At 38.6% G+C, this 6000-nt stretch overlaps 1 protein-coding gene and 1 long non-coding RNA gene across 2 annotated transcripts in view; one reads left to right on the top strand and one right to left on the bottom strand.

Moving 5' to 3' along the window:
* Nucleotides 1–1148: 1148 nt before the first annotated feature.
* Nucleotides 1149–3322, bottom strand: LOC131201268 (uncharacterized). Its single transcript, XR_009155818.1, has 3 exons — nt 3191–3322; nt 2518–2586; nt 1149–1506 (listed from the first exon to the last, which is right to left on the bottom strand). It is a non-coding gene; the product is annotated as an uncharacterized LOC131201268 (long non-coding RNA).
* A 43-nt stretch (nt 3323–3365) lies between these two features.
* RASGEF1A (RasGEF domain family member 1A) overlaps nt 3366–6000 on the top strand; it is a 153941-nt gene continuing 151306 nt past the window's right edge. Inside the window, exon 1 of the mRNA XM_058189075.1 lies at nt 3366–3464. The gene's annotated coding sequence lies outside the window, so the exon portion shown is untranslated. The remainder of the gene's footprint in view (nt 3465–6000) is intronic.

Genomic DNA, 6000 nt, shown 5'->3' with positions numbered 1-6000 from the left:
GACTTGAAACTTTGGGCTTAGACAACTTAGAACTATGCCGCCTTCAGTCTGACCTAAGCGTAGTACTTAAAATCATCGTCTACACTGTCCTACCTGTCAATGACTACTTCAGCTTCAACCACAACAATACATGAGCAAACAATAGATACAAACTCAAGGTAAACCACTCCAAACTCGATTGCAGAAAATACAACTTCAGCAACAGAGTGGTCAATGCCTGGAATGCACTACCTGACTCGATAGTTTCTTCCCCAAACCCGCAAAACTTGAACCTTAGACTGTCTACTGTGGACCTCACCCCATTTCTAAGAGATCTCTAAGGGGCATGCATAAGCATACCAATGTGCCTGCCATCCCTGTCCTAATGTCCCCTTTCATTCGTATCCATTTCATGTATTCATAATCATGTTTATACTTATATCTGTTATCTAATACATGCTTGACAAAATAAATAAATAAACCAATATTATTAAATGAGATGTATTGTAGGGACTGATACAGTTGAGATAGCAGAAGCTATTTTAAGTCTGAAGAATCCCACCAAAATGCTTCAAAACGCACCAAAATGGAAGTTCTCAGTCATCTAGGTCATGGTGCTTTTTCAAGAGGCAACTGGCCATTCTTGGGTTGTTGTTTTTTTTGAAGACGTTCCTTTTCTCATCCAAGAACTGAAGAAGCTTCTTGGATGAGAAGAGAAACATCTTCAAGGAAAAGCAAAGTCCAGTTGCCTTTTGAAAAAGCACCTTTGGGGTATCTCACCAATAGTTGCATCAATTTTAAGCAAGGTTAAATTTACTACACACTTCCAAAAGATATTTTTATACACACACAGCATTTTTTTTCTTCCAAAGGGGCATTTAAAAACTTTGGAAAACTGCTGCTAAAAACTCCCTATAAATTTCCTTTCTTCCAAATGATGTACACCAACCACCTGTATCTTCCAAGCCTTTAATCAAACTTCTTGCTTTTCTATGATAGAATAGAATAGAATTTTTTTATTGGCCAAGTGTGATTGGACACACAAGGAATTTGTCTTGGTGCATATGCTCTCAGTGTACATAAAAGAAAAGATACCTTCATCAAGGTACAACATTTACAACACAATTGATGGTCAATATATCAGTATAAATCATAAGGATTGCCAGCAACAAAGTTACAGTCATACAGTCATAAGTGGAAAGAGATGGGTGATGGGAACGATGAGAAGATTAATAGTAGTGCAGATTTAGTAAATAGTTTGACAGTGTTGAAGGAATTATTTGTTTAGCAGAGTAATGGCCTTCAGGAAAAAACTGTTCTTGTGTCTAGTTGTTCTGTTGTGCAGTGCTCTATAGCGTCGTTTTGAGGGTAGGAGTTGAAACAGTTTATGTCCTGGATGTGAGGGATCTGTAAATATTTTCACGGCCCTCTTCTTGATTCTTGCAGTATACAGGTCCTCAATGGAAGGCAGGTTGGTAGCAATTATTTTTTCTTCTAGGAGAAAGCACGAAGCTGTAAACACCCAGCCTGAAGATGACAAATGAGACTTCGTCGAAACGTCGCCAAGACACTTCCAATTTTACATGGGAGAAAACCCGAATAACCAAAGACCTACACACACACACACACACACACACACACACACACACGTGTGTGTGTGTGTGTGTGTGTGTGTGTATATATATATATATATATATATATATATATATATATATATATATATATATATATATATATATATATATGTATGTATCTGAAACTCCTGCAGAAAAGTTATCCATAGATGGATTCACAATTGGCTGACCAACCAAACTCTGTGTAGTCCTCAGTGGAACTACATCTAAATGGAGGGGAGTATGCATTGGGATATCTCAGTTCAATCTTGTGCCCAGTACTCATTAGCCTCTTCATAAATGATCTAGACAAGAAGATAGAAGGGGAGCTCATCAAATTTGCAGAAGTCAAATTTGCAAATTTACTTTGGAAAATAAGCTCAAGATCCAGAAGGATCTTGATAGATTTGACCATTGGACCCTTTCCAACAAGATGCAATTCAGTGGTGAGAAAAATTAAGATCCTGCATTTGGTAAAAAACAACAACACCAACCCAGAGTATAGCACAAGTATAGAATTTGACAATAGTGGCCACTGTGAGAGGGATCTCGGAGTCATAGTGGACAACCACTTAAGTATGAGCCAGCATTATCCTACAGCTACCAAAAAAGCCAATGTAGTTCTAGACTGCATTAACAGATGGATAGCATCAAGGCAGCAAGAAGTGATAATACCTCTTTACACCACGTTAGTGAGATCACACTTGGAATCAATTTCTGGTCACATGAGATTAAAGAAACATGTTGAGAGCCTGGAAAGCGTGCAGAGAAGATCAACCAAGATGATATAAAGTTCTGGAGGCTAAATTGTATGACAAATGGTGAAAGACCTAAGAAGGTCTAATCTATTCAAGAGAAGGTTCAGAAGGAAGAACTGCCTTCCAGTACCTGAGGGACTGTCACAGAAATGAGGAGATTGACTTACTGTATTCTCTAAGGCATCAGCGGCAGGACAAGAATGAATGGGTGGAAACTTGTCAAAGAGATATCCAACCTAGAAGTAAGGAGACATTTGTTGACCGTGAGAACAATTAATCAGTGGAATGACTTGCCTCCTGGAATTATGGGGAGGGTCTATGACAACTCCCCACAGCCAACTCGCCATGGCTAACTTGCCATGGCCAACTCATCATGGGACAACTCACCGTGGGGCAAGAGTTACGCTAACATCGAAGAAATAGTGGAACAGAATTATTAAAGAAAGGATGCCAAAGGAGGGGCAAGATGAAATGTGAATGACAAAAATTTAAATAATCTTTTAACTTTTTAAAAATAATTAAATTGAACTGTTGAATTGTCCCACAGCGAGTTGTCCTGTGGCGAATGGGCCACGACGAATTGGCCCATCGCAAGTTGGCCATGGTGAGTTGTCTATGGTAAATTGTCTGGGGCGAGTTGGCTGCGGCGAGTTGTCCCATTCCAAGTTATAGGTGCTTCTCCATCAAGAAGAGATTGGACAACCAATCTCTTGGCTTGGCTGATGTAACGTCTCCTGACTTGAGCAGCGGATTGGACTTAGAAGACATCCGTGGTCTCTTCCAGCTCTATGATTCTATGATTCTACTTAGCCAGAAGAAGAAAAAAAAGAAAGAACTAACAGGCAAATGTTGAGTCATCTCAGAACCCAGAAAGTGTGAAGTCCAAAAATCCTTCTAGCCACAAATTGCATCACATGACCTCTACGTAGTGGAAATCTGTCAGCGTCGTGGTTTCCTGACTCCCAGGGAAAGCCCATGTGACAACCTAAGTATACACAAAAACATCATTGTGATTCCTACATAGAACAGTAGTCTAATCGCAGCTGAAAACTAATAGAGATGATTTGAAAAACCAGGAATGCTTTAGTGGGATTGCTGAAGGCTTAAATCCCAGGTAAGGATTAGTTATAAATTATAAATCTCATCTTTTTTTTTTTTTTTTACTCCTGAGCACGGAACATGAAAAGCAACAGCACAATGAGGATTTTAAATGTAAAACCATTTCAGCCATCAGGACCAGCAAGGGAGTCAGAAAAGTAGTTTAGGAGGTTGCAAAGGAGATGAGTTTGCAAAGAGAAAGTTAGTTTCAGCACTAACTCTAGCTAAGATCTTCAAGGTACACCTGAGCAGTTTAAAAAAACAAGTTACATTTATAATGTAAGCTATAAATGTATCAAAATAATATAGACGGTGGCAAATGGACAGAAAAAATACTGTTTGCATTTTCAGAATTATCTTTATGTATGTTCATTGTTAGTCATATTACATGTGATTCATTATTATTTTTATCATTATTTTTCAACTGTGTGCTTGATTCTGAAATCCTGAGATGTAGGCCAAATACAGGGAAGATAAATTGAGGGCCAGATGACCACAGAAACCCAGAATTCAATTTGGTTTGTAAAAAAAAAAAACATCAGTAACACTTACATGATCTTTTACTGAATATAAAAGCAACTTTTCTAAATTGGTAAAAAAAAAAAAACCAGTTTTGATTTGGCAATGTGGGAACAGAGTCTAATAAGTTAAAACTACAAATGAAGAAATCCGCTTTAAACAATTTTTAACTCTGTAGATTAAAATTGACTGCCAATTTATCAGAATTGCCTCTTATTTAGTGGTTAATATTAAAAGTAACACAATATTTTTGCTGATTTACCAATAGCTTTCTCAAACAGATACTAATTCTTTCTATAGTTATTTCTTCTTCTTGATAGTAGGTTGTGTATTTCTTTACAGATTCTCTTATATATTACTTATTCATCACTTACATTCTATAGCAACTTTTTAATTTTCTAGACAATTATTTGCAAGGAAATATTTGGGGCAAAGTAAATGTATTCGAATTTTAAAAAACCCAAGCTAACGTATTCAAGTAGTCCTACCTTCTTAGAAAAGTGTGAACTTTGGTTGATTGTAAACTTCCTTGCTGATGTTTGTAGCTACATTTGCACTAGTGACACAATTCAGCCAGTTGGAACAGCGGATTAATTTCTTAATACAGAATATAAATGGATGTTTAGCAGTGGGTGACTCCAGCATTGTAGCTTGTGCAATGGATTTCCGTCTGTCTGTAGGCACTGTCCTTTGTGATAGAAGACAAAGAACAAAAACACACTTTGTGATAGGCCGCATAGGGCAAGATGTTGTGCTATCCTTGCGTTTGGTTCTACGAGAGATAGAGAATGAAAAAAAGAAGCAGTGGTTGGTGTCAGGGATCTAAGTAACATCCCCAACAAAAGAAGTCTCCGAGGCTAGAAGTTCCTCCAAGTTCCATTTTATTAGAACTAAATTTATTAGAACTGATAGCGGAAATCACAGTTCCATCCTTCTGAGGACCATGAAATGAGGACTTAGATTGTTGGGGCGATACGCTGACTCTATAAACTGCTTAGAGAGGGCTGTGAAAGCACTGTGAAGTGGTATATAAGTCTAAGGGCTATTGCTATTGACTCAGCCTTCCATCCTTCCAAGATTGGTAAAATGAGGACTTAGCGGTGGTGAAATGTAAAATTTGTTACTACCGGTTCTGTGGGTGTGGCTTGGGGGTGGTAATGTGACTAGGTGGGTGTGGCCAACTTTTTTTTTTTACTTTTAAAAGCATTTTTTCTATAACCTCTTCAGCCGAAGAGGTTGTAAAAAAATGCTTTTAAAAGGCTCTGATGATCCCAGCTGAGTTGCCTGATCGTTCAAAGGCTCTTGTTTTCTTTTAAAAGCATGTTTTTGCCTTTTTGAAAAAAAAGCCTCTGATGATCAGGCAACTCAGCTGGGATCAGGAGAGCCTTTAAAAGTATTTTTTTTACAACCCCTTCTAGAGGTTATAGAAAAAATGCATTTAAAAGGCTCTGACGATCCCAGCTGTGCCGCATAATCAACAGAGGTTTTTTTTTATTTTTAAAAGCATTTTTAAGCCGAAGAAAAAATGCTTTTAAAGGTAAAAAAAAAAAAACCCTCTGATGATCATGTGTCTCAGCTAGGCATGGGGGGCGGGGACAGGGATTTTTGCTACCAGTTCTCCAAACCACCCGCCGCCATTGCTATCGGATTGGGCGATCCAGTCCGAACCGGGAGCATTTCACCCCAGGACTTAGGTTGTTGGGGGCAATAGGCTGACTCTGTAAACCCCTCAGAGTGTGGTAAAGCACTATGAAGTGGTATATAAGTCTATGTGCTATTGCTATTGAGCCTTCCATCCTTCCGCTCAAGGTTGACTCAGCCTTCCATCCTTCCGCGGTGGGTAAAATGAGGACCCAGATTGTTGGGGGCAATAGGCTGGCTCTGTAAACCACTTAGAGAGGGCTGTAGAGCACTGTGAAGTAGTATATAAGTCTAAGGCTTTTGCTTTTGCTTTGGTGCATAAAGGGTTAAACTGGGATCAACCAAGCACTTATGCTTCCCTTGCGGTCATTTCAAATAGAATCTATTCAGGG

Source organism: Ahaetulla prasina, chromosome 6 (genome assembly GCF_028640845.1).
Source record: "Ahaetulla prasina isolate Xishuangbanna chromosome 6, ASM2864084v1, whole genome shotgun sequence".
Lineage (NCBI taxonomy): Eukaryota > Metazoa > Chordata > Lepidosauria > Squamata > Colubridae > Ahaetulla > Ahaetulla prasina.
The sequence above is the reverse complement of the archived record's forward strand: the minus strand, read 5'-3'. Positions and strand labels throughout refer to the sequence as shown.